At 43.2% G+C, this 13,731-nt stretch overlaps 1 pseudogene; it reads left to right on the plus strand.

Moving 5' to 3' along the window:
• Window positions 1-7,160: 7,160 nt before the first annotated feature.
• Window positions 7,161-7,657, plus strand: LOC102846757 (annotated as a pseudogene).
• The last annotated feature ends 6,074 nt before the right edge of the window (window positions 7,658-13,731 follow it).

Raw genomic sequence — 13,731 nt, forward strand, 5'->3', positions numbered from 1 at the left:
TTCCTCTTAAACAGTTATTTCCTTCATCTGTCCCAATGCAATGTTCATTAACTGTCTAATCTTTTCCTATTCTCCTCCCAATTTCCTATGTCAGTCCTGCTTTATAACAGTGGAGTTATGCAGTATTTGTCCTTTTGTGACTGTGATATTTCACTGAGCATAATGTCCTCCAGGGTTATCCATGTTGTCTAATATTTACTAAAGAAAAAATAAATAAATAAATTGGAGGTGTGGGAGAGGAGGAAAATGTGCAACAATGAATGAATACCCAGCTTTTCTGTAAACTTTTGTCAAAATTGTTGTTGTTGTTGCGTGCCATCAAGTCATCTGCGACTCATAGCGACCCTATGCACAAGAGACCTAAACGCTGTTTTATCCTGTGCCAACCTCGCTGTCTCAAACACATTCATTCCCACCACTCCACTCAAAATTACAATGAAAATAAAAAAAATTATTAAGAAAGAGTTCTCCCCATTATACAACTAACAGATTCAGTGTCGACCCCCTTCTTTATCATAGGTTCTATGGTTCTGTCCTCCCACACTTGGCCCCACCACCATGCCACTCCATTCCCTCACCTTACCCCTCCTGAGCCTTCCTCCCACTCCCCCCCCCCAGCTAACCTGACATGCTGTATCAAGTCTTTGGTCAGTTCTGTCTACTCAATATCATTCTACTCCCCAGTGGTGTTGACATACTGGACTGGACAGACCCTTAGGGCTGGTGGGCAGGGGGACCTGGGGAGTCAGATGATGAGGGGGTGGAGCCTGGGGCTTCTTATTGTGTACCACTGAGACGGAACCAACCCATAGCTAACCCTCTGGCGGGTTTTCAGAAGCAGTTAATTGCATGGGAAGAGATTGTCCATCCTTCTCCTGCACAGCAGCATCCTTAGATCCGTGTGCCTTTGGGATTGCAGTGCAGTTTCTTACCATTAGTCCACCAGAGCTCCCTGGAGGGGTTGTTGTTATTGTTATGTGCTGCTGAGTCACCTACAACTCATAGCAACCTATTTCAGCTCTGAAGCCTGCCCTATCCTGAGCCAGTCTCACTGATTCTGATACACCAACTCCAATTGCCCCAGTTACTGTATTAATCCATCTTATCCAGGGTCTTCCTCCCCTGTACTGTCCCTCCACCCTTCTGAGCATGATGACCGTCTCCAAGGATTGATCCCTCATGGCCATGTGCCCAAAGTATGTGAGATGGAGCTTCAAAATCCTAGCCTCCAAAGAGAAACTTGGTTTCACCCTCTCCAAGACAGACCTGTCTATTTTGTTGATGGTCCAAAGCATATTCAACACTCTTCTCCAGAACCATAACTTGAAGGTATCACTGCCTCTAAAAACCTGCTAGAAAGTCAACTATGGTTTGGTTCAGATTCACTGATAATCAACAACAGGATATCAGGCACCCTCAAGGATGACTTTAAAGAGTAAACAAAGACAGCACAGGGCAGGTTACGTGCTGGGGGTGTTTATTGTATACGGGGATGTAAAGGTACAGGGATAGGAGAACAGATGAAACAGGGAGAGAATTTGCAGCTACTCTGTGCCGGGCTTTTTAGCACCAGCTAAGGGAGCCCTTCTCTCTCTTTAAGGTCCGCACACACTATGGACCAGACCAGGAACCTCAGTCTCCAAAGACCCACAAACAGTGAGGATAGTTCAGCTGTGGGATACAGTAAGACCTGGGTTGGTAGCTAAGGTTGAAAATAGAAAAATCAGACCTAAAATTTTATCTAGATTTTTGCATGGTTTCTATTTCAAGGCAGCAGGAAATCATGGGAGTGGAAAGGCAGTGTCTTCACATGACTCACCATTTTGAATAAAAGTTGAGCCGTTTCTTGAGGTTTTATTACCAATGGCTTGAGTGCTGGTTAAATTGGTTTCAGACCTAAGTCCTGACACTTTCCCATTGACTAGTGCTTCCCAACCTTTGGTTGAATAATGATGGAATGGAGACTCTGAAGTTACTTTCACTGTTTATATTTTCAGAGAAACAGGCAGGATAAGCAAGTGGGCAAGTCATGGTGCCATGGAGGGTAACAGGGTGTATCAGTTAGTTTACATTAGGTTCTACTGCAGTAACAAACAGCTCTCCCATCTCAGACACCTGTAACAATAATGGTTTGTTCATACATATTGCCGGTTGGTGACTTCACCTTTGCTCCATGTGACTTCTCATTTCAGGGCCCAGGTGGAAGGAATAACTCCTACCTACAATAGTTCTTTTTATTATTATTATTTTACTTTTAAAATAATTTTTTTACTTTTTAATAATTCATTCATTGTTGCATATTTTCCTTCCTCCCCCTCCCTAATTCTCCCCCCCACCTTTGTTTCAGATTGTTGTCATCATATAATACCTAATCATATATTCCTTTTGAACCTTATTTGTTCCAGTGCAGAGTTCCTTATCTATCTACTCTTTTCCTATTCTCCCCTCAACCTCTTATGTCAGTATAACAGTGGTGTTGTGCAGTATTTGTCCCTTTTTGACTGAGATATTTTACTCAGCATAATGTCCTCCAGGCACAACCATGTTGTTAGTGTTCTTCAAGTTCATTATTTTCCATTATGTGATTGTACCATAGTGGGGATTTTCATCCATTCATTTGTTGATGGGCACTTGGGTTGCTTCCATCTCTTTGCTGTTATAAATAATGCATCAGTAAACATGGGTGTACATGCATCTGTTCATGGCTCTGCTTTCTTTAGGGCATATTCTCAGTGGTGGAATTGCTGGGTCAAATGGTATTTCTATTCCCAACTTTTTGAGAAAGAACCAGACCACCTTCTATAGTGGTTGTACTATTTTTATTCTGACCAGCAGCAAAAATAAGAGTCACAGTCTTTCCACAACCTTGCCAGTATTTGTTGTTTGCTACACTGCTGAAATTTGCTATTGTTGCTAATATTTCACGGTTTTGATTTGCATCTCTCTGATAGCTGGAGGATGTTGTTGACTGACAGTAAAGAATTAATAAAGAGACAGGACACCAAGAAGGTAGGAGAAAACAGAGAGGTGAAGCAGGAGGTGAGGCGCTCTAACAACTGAATCCCCCAACCCAGCACCCTGTACCTTTTTTTTTAAATTGCCAGGGATCAAATCACAAAGAGAATTCTATGCCAGTCATGCTAAGCTCTTTCTACTGAAAACCTTATGCTTGGCTCAGGGGAGAAGGATTGGCAAATACAAGAACTGTATAAACACCTAAGGTCAGCCTTGGTGCTTCAGGGGTAATTCCAGCTTGTATCTGTACCTCCTTCATATCCCGATATAGCATTTGGTTTATTGTCAACATTTAGTTTGAAATTTGGCTTCCCGCAGGAGGATTTTTTTTTTTTTTAAGTTTTGTGGTTTTGTTTTTTTTTAAATTTTATTGGGAAAAACATGTTGGGGGTACAAGGAGGTGAGGGTTGGGAGCAGAAGGGTGAGGATGGGCAGGGATGAAAATTGCAGGGGTGCAGTTGCTGAGCTGCACAATTTGGTTGGTCGGGGGAGCAGATGAAGGAAATGAAAAGGATCCAGTGGGACCAGATGCTACGGGGGAATGGTAAGCATAATCCAACAGTGATTAAACCAACTGTCTTATTGATTTAGGATCTAGACGCAGACTCTCTGGCTTCTTCGTGCTGAACAGGGGCATTGATGTGAAGGGGGAAAGGGAGGACAATTTATCACCTTATTGATGGTCTTGGGTTAAAGCTGCTTGTCTTCCTGTTCTGTTAGAAGATATTTTCCTGACATTTGCTCCCCTCTGGACTGCAAAGTGTTTTCCCAGGTGGGTCCAGTGGGGATGGCTGATTGAACCCAGAGGCAGTTGTATTTCCTTTTTGTCTGTGGAACTGGGTTCAGGGTCAGATCTGGAGTAAAACTCAGTGTTAAGGTTACCTATAGAAAAGGGAACAAACCTAGAGAGAACAAACTTGTGAGTTACAAATAGAAGGGCTTTGGGGGTGTTACTTTAAGGTTTACTGGGGGAGAGGGTGGTGGAAAGTTGTTGTTGTTATGTGCCGTCGAGTCGCCTGCGACTCATAGCGACCCTATGTACAACAGCCCTAAACTCCGCTCTGTCCTGTGCCAATCGCACTGTCTCTGGCACTCCCATCCCAATTATCCCAGTCACTGAATCAATCCACCTCATAGAGGGCCTTCCTCTCCTGTGCCGTCCCTCCACCCTCCCAAGCATGATGTCCCTCTCTAAGGACCGGTCTCTCCTCACAACATGTCCAAAGTAAGTTAGACGGAGCCTCAGAATCCTTGCCTCCAAGGAGCCACCCGGTTTAACCCTCTCCAGGACAAATCTATTTTTTTTCCTAGCAGTCCATGGTATTCTCAATACTTTTCTCCAGCACCACAGCTCAAAGGCATCAGTTCTCCTTCTCTCCTCCTTGGTCATTGTCCAACTCTCTGATGCATAACAGGTGATTGTGAAGCCCTATGAGGTGGAAAGTAGCCGAGATAAAATTCTCTGGATACCCTAGGCATTTTTTTCTACCCAGGGGTCAGATGGCACAACCTGGGGACTGAGGAGCTCACCCTGAGGGCCATGATGGCTCACCCCAAGCTGAGGGCTGAAGACGGTGCACCCCGGGCTGGGGGCTGAAGACAGTGTGCCCAGAGCAGGGCAACACCCACTAGGGGCCGGCTGGCACACTCCTCCCACCAATTGCCCCCCACCCCAGGCTGGACCCCTTGCCTGACTATGTGGCCAGAATCTTTTCTTTTACTTTTCCATAAAAAAAAAAAATAAGTGGTCATACTATAATTTGAAGTAGGTGTCACTGCCCTCCCCCTTTATAAATAGCAAAGGGAACCGGAGAGTTGTGAACAGACTCCCCCCAGGCTAAACAGTTTTTGGCACACTCATTCAACAGATCAAAATGTGTGGTGCATTTAGGATGTCAGTCCTCTTGGACATGCTGCCACTGTTAAGTGTCCTCAACTAGACAACTCACAGTGACTTGCATCCGCCACCACCACCGCCACCGGCTGTGTCGGCCGGGGCGCTGCCGCCATCTTGGCTTCAAGAATTCTCCCCAGAGCAAGACCACTTTGTGGCAGTGTGGCGGCTCCACTGCACCAGTCTCGGGGAGGCCTGGTGCCCACCATCCGTCCTGGGTGAGGAGGCTTCCTCAGTGGGAGCCCCATGGAGCTGCGGCCATGGTGCGGGCTTGGCAACAAGGGTCTGGGAGCCGTGGGACTCACCCATTCCTCCCTGGGAATCCTTGAATTCCTGTTGTTGAGCCTCGATCTTCACTGAAGAGCAGTCATCAACTGTTTAACTGTTCAATTATCAAAAAACAGAGGTCTGTAGAAGGCCATAGTGGCCCTCCTCCAAGTGGTTCGCTGCTCCTGCAGCTCACCACATTGTCTCCGCCTCCGCCGCCATCTTGGATCCCCCCCACAGGAGTTTTTTTAACATATCTCCATGTGTTTGTTTGCCACTTGACTATCTTCTTGGGTAATGTGTCTAATATTCATATCTTGTGCCCATTTTGTGATTGTTTATCCTTTTGTTGATGCTAGAGAATTCTGTAAATTTTAGATATAAGCTCTTTATCAGCTATATCATGGCCAATTTTTTCCCCCAGTCTGTGGGTTTCCTTTTCACTCTGTTGAAGTTTTTTGGTGATCATAGGGATTTGACTTTTAGAAGGTTACATTCATCTATTTTCTTCTATCCTAGTTGTAGGTTTTCCATTATGCTTGAAAGTCTGTTCATGCTGTGGATTAAGGCTTCTAGACTTCTTCCTACATTTCCTCTGATGAATTTTATAGAGTTTGGATTTACTCGTAGGTCCCTTGATCTACCTTGAGTTGATTTTTGTGTATGGTGTGAGTCTTTCTTAAATTTTCTGCAGATGATTTTCCAATTTTTCCAACACCATTTGTTAAAGAAGCTATCATTTCCCTACTTAATTGATTTCATATCCTTGTAAAAAAAATCAGTTGACCGTAGGTAGATGAGCTTGTTTCTAGGTTTTCAGCTCTATTCCACTGATCTGTGTCTGTCACTGTCACCAGTACCTTGCTGTCTTGAGCACCATGACTATGCAGTAGGATTTGAGATCAAGAGGTGTCATTCCTTGGTTCTTAAAACTTCTTCTATTCAGAGCTTATGTCACTTCCAGTTACATTTTGGCCAAGCAAGACAATAATAGCATGGGAAGGTATATTTTTCCCAGGAAGGCACCACAAATCTCCTGGCTATTGTTGTCATGTGCCATTGAATCAGAATTGACTCATAGCTGAAACTCCAGCAGGTTTTCAGAGGCAGTAAATTGCTTTGGAGGAGATTGCTCATTCTTTTTCTGCAGAGCAGCAGTTGGATTAGAACTGGATACCTTTGGGATTGCAGCACAGCTTCTTACCATTAGGCTACCATGGTGGGAAATCAGTATTCCTTTGTACAGTAGGGAGATGTGAATAACAGGAACAATATAATCTATCATGCCTGTTCAGCTTTCTGGTCAGAGTTCCAAGGAGCCTTTTAAAAACCATTCAATAATGCACACCCGTGTTTATTGTGGCTTTGTTCACAATAGCAAAGAGTTGGAAACAACCTAAGTGTCCACCAACAAGCGAATGGATAGAGAAGCTGTGGTATATTCACACAATGAAATACTACACTGCATTGAAAAACTAGCAACTCATGAAATATTATTTAAAATGGGTGACCCTGGAGGACATTATGTTGAGTGAAGTATCTCAGTCACAAAAGGACAAATACTTCATGGTGCCACTGTTGTAGAACAGGACTGACATCAGGGTTGGGGAAATACTAAGATGGGTTCAATAATGTATACTGCATTGAAACAGATGAGGGCGAACACTGTTTAAAAGGGATATGGGATTAGGTATGTTTGTTATGACAGTAGTCCAGAGTGAAGGCTGTAGAGTGGAGTGGACCTGGGGGGAGGGTTTGTAAAACAATGAAAAATTTTTCTTTTCCAAGAGGGTAGTGTACTAGGGGGGAGGGTTGGAAGGGGAGAAAAGAGCAGCAATGAATGAATGGAAATCCAAAGTCTCTGTAAATTTTCATTGAAATTAGTAATAAATTTAGTAAAAGGGGGAGGGAACAAGAAAAAACAAAAAAACCCATTCGTTAGCTTTCCTTTCCAGTCCCGGATCAGGAGACAGCCACTGTTGTGATGTTGATGCCCAAGAAGAACCACATTGCCATATATGAACTTCTTTTTAAGGAGGAAGTGATGGTGGCCAAGAAAGATGTCCACATGCCAAAGCACCCTGAACTGGCAGGTAAAAACATGCCCAGCCTTCATGTCATGAAGGCCATTCAGAGTCTCAAGTTACGAGGTTATGTGAAGGAACAGTTCACCTGGAGACATTTCTACTGGTACCTTACCTATGAGGATATCCAATATTTGCGTGATTCCCTCCACCTGCCCTCTGAGATCGTTCCTGCCACCTTGTACCACAGCATCCTGAGACTGGCAGGCCACGACCTAAAGGTCTGGAAGGTGAACGACCTGCAAGATTGACCTGAGGGGAGGCTGACAGGGACACATACAGATGGAGCTCAGTGCCTCCTGGTGCCGACAAGAAAGGCAAGGCTGGAGCTGGTTCAGCAACTGAATTCCAGTTTAGAGGCAGATTTGGTTGTGGACGTGGTCAACCACCTCGGTAAAGTTGGAGGGAATTGTTTTGTGTTGAATAAACATGTAGCCAGGGAAAAAAAATCATTCATGTAACTGAAAGAAGGTTACTATACCTGACAGAGTCAATGACAGAACAATAGCAAAACCAGACATGGAACTTGGGCAGAGAGTTCTCTGCATTCGTGTTGTCCCCAGAGGGCATCAGGAGGAAGCCCAGCCCTCCTTTCCTGGGACATTAGTGGCATGAGAGCTTCCCCACATCCCCTCTTTTTAGTAAATAAAGAGAAAGGTCAGATGGGATGAGCTGGCCACAGTCTGAAAAAGAAGGAAGTGCTGTGGTTTCTGGGTGCTGTAAACATCTGGATGCTGGACATGATGTGGGCAGATACAGGCTGGGAGGGGAACCACACCCTTTAGAAGTAACAGGCTCCTGTCTATCTCCTCTGTTGTCTTGGTCAAAGAAACAAAGCATAGTGGAATTTCAGATTAAGAACAGAACTATAGTCACTGGGAGGGAAGACAATGGAGACTATTTCTGCCCTTAAGTCCAGGCTTTCCCAAAGCTGATTCTCTGAGATTTCCCTTAAGGAGGAGGGCATTAATGGGTGTGGAAGGAATTGGTGAAATGCTAGATTGAATATAATGAAACAGATTGTGAGAATAACAAAGCCAGCCTTTCTTGAGTGCTTGTTAATGTTGTTGTTGTTGTTGTTGTGTGCCATTGAGTTGCCTGTGACTCATAGGGACCCTATGTACTACAGTCCTAAATGTTGCTTTATCCTGTGCCAATCTTATTGTCTCTGACACACTTACCCTCATAACCCCAGTCACTGAATCAACCCATCTCATCCAGTCTTCCTTTCTTGTGCTGTACCTCCACCCTCCCAAGTATGACGTCCCTCTCTAAAGACTGGTCCCTCCTTGCAACATGTTCAAAGTATGTTAGATGAAACTTCAGAATCCTTGCCTCCACTGGTCCGAGTGCAGTGGAGGCCACAACTAATTGATCACAGTCAGTTACAGAATCCTTGCCTCCAAGGAGCAGTCTGGTTTCAACCTTTTTAGGAAGAACATGTTTGTTCTCTTAGCAGTACATGGTATACTCAATACTCTTCTTCAGCACCACAGTTCAAAGACATCAATTCTCCTTCTATCATCCCTAGTCACTGTTCAACTTTCTGATGCATGGCAAGTAACTGCAAAGATGAAGGCCTGGATCAGGTGTACCTTCGTCTCCAGAGTGACATCATTGCTCTTTAGTACTTTGGAGAGGTGTCTGACAGCAGACTTTCTCAGTGCAATTCATCTTTTAATTTCCTGCCTGCTTGTACCAAAAGTGTTGCTTGTGGAGCCAAGTAAACTAAAGCTATTAACAATCTCAATCCCTTCACTGTCTATCATGAAGTTGCCAATTGGTCCAGTGGCAAGAATCTTTGTTTTCTTGGTATTGAGCTTCAATCTATATTGAAGGCTGCAGTCCTTGACCTTAGGTATCATCAAATGACCCAGGTAACAGAGCAGATCTGCTCCATCAGTTGTTCTAGGCGAGAGTCCTTACAGAGCAGATCTCCACATCTGTGTCCTATAGAGTGTGGGGCAAATTGCTCACCTTTTAGTGAATGACAGAGTGCTTAACAGTTCAATACCAAGGCCCTTCATTGAGCCTTTCTTACCTGTTCTGAACATTTTTGTTTTTAGTTGCCTTCCGGCTGGCTCTGATTCACAACTATACACAACAGAACAAAGCTCTGCCTGATCCAACAAAATCCCTGTGAGGTTGTTCCAGTGAAGAACTAGAGTATAGAGAGGGTAAGATGACCAGGGTACATGACGGAATTCAGGTGCTGGGATTCAGTCTGCCTCCAGACCCAATTAATCACTGGGGAATGAGTGTTTACTGTGAGCTACCTTACTTCATTTACTCCTTATGACCATTTCTTCATCTAGAAAGCATTATTATTCTCACATAATATATGAGAAAATGAGCTCATAGATAATAAAAAAGTTGCCTTGGGTCTTGAAGAGGTTAAAATTCAGATATAAGTGACTCTCAAGCCCATCTCTTCCCTCCAAGATGGTTGATGGTTGGGATCCAAAGATTTTGTTTTACTATTCACTCTACTTTTTTTTTAAATGATTACTATACTAGTTTATTTACAAAATTAGAATACATTGTTTTTCAGAACAGAGTCTTTCAATTTCTCTCACCTGCCACACATCAAATTGTACAACTTCACGATTAATCCCCTCCTCTGAATACACACACACACACACACACACACACACACACACACTAAGGTAGCACAGGAAGACAAAGTATTACAATGAAATATGCAAGGAGCTGGAGTCAGAAAATCAAAAGGGCCGATTTCTCTCAGCATTTCTTAATCTGAAGGAACTGAAGAACAAATTCAAACCTCGAGTTGCAATAGTTAAGGATGCTCTGGGCAGAATATCCAGGAAGCATTAAAAGAAGATGAAGAGTATACAGAGTCATTGTACCAAAAGGAATTGGCAGACACAGAAGAATTTCATGAAACAACATATGAGCAAGAGCCCATGGTGATGAAGGAAGAGGATCAAGCTGCTTTGGAAGAATTAGCAAAAAATAAGGCCCCAGGAATTGATGGTATACCAATTGACATATTTCAACTAACAGATGCTGCCCTGGACATGCTCACCAAGTTGTGCCAAGAAATCTGGAGAACAACCACTTGGCCAACTGACTGGAAGAGATCTATATTTGTTTCCATTCCACGGAAAGATGATCCGACAGAGTTATTATCGAACAATAGTAGTAATATCACATGCGAGCAAGATTCTGCTGAAGATTATCCAGAAATGTCTGGAATAAGCACATCAACAGATAATGGCCAGAAGTGATAGCTGGGTTTAGAAGGAGTCGTGGTACTAGGGTTATTGTAGCTAATGTTAGATGGATCTTAGCTGAGTGCAGGGAGTACCAGAGGAATGTCTATCTGTGTTTCATGAACTATGCAAAGGTGTTTGACTGTGCGGATCACAACAAACTGTGGCTAACTCTGAGAAGAATGGGAATCCTAGAACACTTGATCATTCTAATACGAAACCTATACTTGGACCAGGAGGCAGCTGTCAGAAGAGAGCAAGGAAATACTGCATGGTTCAAAACTGGGATGTGTGTATGCCAGGGATGTGTCCTATCTCCATATCTTTTCAGTCTATATGAAAAACAGATTATTCGGGAGGCTGGTCTCTATGAGGAGAAATGTGACATCAGGATTGGAGGAAGATTCATCAACAATCTGCATTGTGCAGATGGCACAACCCTGCTTGCTGAAACTGAGGAGGATCTGAAGTGCTTGCTGCAGAAGGTTAAGGACTGAAGTCTTCAATATGGATTGAGGCTCAGTATCAATAAAACAAAGATTCTCACCACTGGGCCAATTGACAGCATCATGATGGATGGTGACGAAATTGAGATTGTTAACAGCTTTAGTTTGCTTAGCTACATAGTCAACACTCTTGGCACCTGCAGCCAGGAAATTAAAAGGCATATTGCAATGGGAAAGTCTGCTGTCAGAGACCTCACCAAAGTATTGAAGAGCAATGATGTCACTCTGCAGACTAAAGTGTTCCTGATACATGCCACAGTCTTTGCAATCACTTGCCATGCATCAGACCGCTGGACCATGACTAGGGATGATAGGAGAAGAGTTGATGCCTTTGAGCTGTGGTGTTGGAGAAGAGTATTGAATATACAATGGACTGCTAAGAGAACAAACAGGTTTGTCCCTACAGATGGTTAAACCAGGCTGCTCCATAGAGGCCAGGATTCTGAAGCATCATCTGACATTTGAAAATGTTTCAAGGAGGGACTAGCCCTTGGAAAGGGACATCATGCTTATGAGGGTGGAGGGATAGGGCACAAAATGAAGACCCTCAATGAGATGGATTGATTCAGTGACTGGGGTAATAGGGGTAAGTGTATCAGAGACAGTGAGATTGGCACAGAGTAGAGCAGGGTTTACGGCTGTTGTACACAGGATTGCTATGAATTACAGGCAACTTGACAGCACAAAACAACAACAACAATGTGAGATGAAGCTTTATCAGCTTTGCCTCTAAGGACCCCTCTGGGTGCATCTTTTCTAAGACATATCTATTCTTTTTGCAGTCTACAAGGAATTCAGCACTCTTCTTCAGCATCACAGTTCATCTAGTATCTAGTCATCCTTATTCATTGTCCAGCTCTTAGATGCACAGCAAATGATTGAAAAGATCATGGTCCAAATCAGGTGCACCTTAATCTTAAAGCTTATGTAATTGCTTCTCAGTAATTTGGAGAACTCACTGACTGCAGACTTTGCCAGTGCAATATCTTTCCTAATATCCTCACTGCAATACCTTTCCTAATCTCCTCACTGTTAGTACCAAGTACAGTGATTTGGATTCAAATAAGACTAAGTCATTGACAATTTCAATCTTTTCTCCATCCATCATGATGTTGCCTGTAGGTCCAATGGTGAGAATTTTTGTTTTCTTAGCATTGAGCTGCAATTCATATTGAAGGCTGTAGTGTTTGATCTTCTGCAGCAAACACTTCAAGTCCTCCACACTTCTGCAGCAAACACTTCAAGTCCTCCACACTTTCACTTCTTGAATAATTTGTTCAACATACAGATTGAATAGGTATGGAGAAAGGACACAACCCTGACTCACTTTTTTCTTAATGTTAATCTATGTACTGGCCAACTGACTGGAAGAGATCCATATTTGTTCCCATTCCAAAAAAAAGATGATAGTGTTGAAATAACTGAACAATATCATGAATACCACATACAAGCAAATTCCTGCTGAAAATTATTAAGAAATCCATCAACAGAGAACTACCAGAAGTGTAAGCTGAGTTTAGAAGAGACCATGGCACTAGAGACATTGAAGCCAATGTTAGATGTATCTTGGCTGAAAGTAGAGGGTAGTAGAGGGATGTCTGTGTTTCATTGACTATGCAAAGGCACTTGACGGTATAGATCACAATAAATTGAGAATAACCTTGAGAAAAATGAGAATCCCAGAACACCTAGTTGTGCTCACGTGAAACCTGTTCTTGGACCAGGAGGCAGTCTTTAGAACAGAGCAGGGAAACAGTGCATGGTTCAAAATGAGGAAAGGAGTGCATCAGGGATGCATTCTTTGTCCATACCTTTTCAAACTATATGAAGAACAGATCATTCAAGAAGCTGTACTTTATGAGGAGGAATGTGGCATCAGGAATGGAGGAAGGCTCATCAACAACCTGTGTTATACAGATGACACAACCCTGCTTGCTGAAACCTGAAGCATTTGCTGAAGATGCTCAAGGACTGCAGCCACCAATATGGATTGATACTCAAGGACTGTAGTTTCCAATATGGATTGTTGAAGCTCAAGATCAAGAAAACGAGGATTCTCACCACTGGGCCAACTGACAGCATCATAACAGATGGAGAAGAGATTGAGATTGTTAACAATTTCAGCTTGTTCGGCTCCACAATGAACGCTCTTGGCAGCAGCAGTCAGGAAATCAAAAGAGAAACTGGATTGTAAGGTTGACTGTCAGGGACCTCTCCAGACTGCTAAAGAGCAACAGTGTCATTCTAAAGACTAAGGTGTTCTTGATCCAAGCCGTAGTCTCCACAGTTACTTGCTATGCATCAGAGAGCTGGACAGTGAATAAAGATGATAGAAGAATTGATGCCTTTGGGTTGTGGCTGGAGTATTGAACATACCATGGAGTGCCACAAAAACAAACAGGTCTGTCCTGGAGAAGGTGAAATGAAATTGCTCATTGAAGGTAAGGATTTTGAAGTTCCATCTCACATTGTTTGGACTTTTTGCCAGGACGGACAAGTCCTTGGAGAACATCATGCTTAGAAGGGGGGAAGGACAGTGAAGGAGAGGGAGACCCTAGATGAGATGAATTGACACAGTAACTGGGGTACCAGGGTAGATGTGTTGGAGACAATGAGATTGGCTTTTTTTTTTTAATTAAAATTTATTAGTTTTAATGAACATTTACAGAGATTTTGGGTTTTCATTCATTCATTGTTGCACTGTTTTCTCCACCCTCATCACCAGTTCG

The sequence above is a fragment of the Elephantulus edwardii genome, unplaced genomic scaffold (genome assembly GCF_000299155.1).
Source record: "Elephantulus edwardii isolate Elephantulus edwardi_28Jun2011 unplaced genomic scaffold, EleEdw1.0 scaffold00041, whole genome shotgun sequence".
NCBI classification, from domain to species: domain Eukaryota; kingdom Metazoa; phylum Chordata; class Mammalia; order Macroscelidea; family Macroscelididae; genus Elephantulus; species Elephantulus edwardii.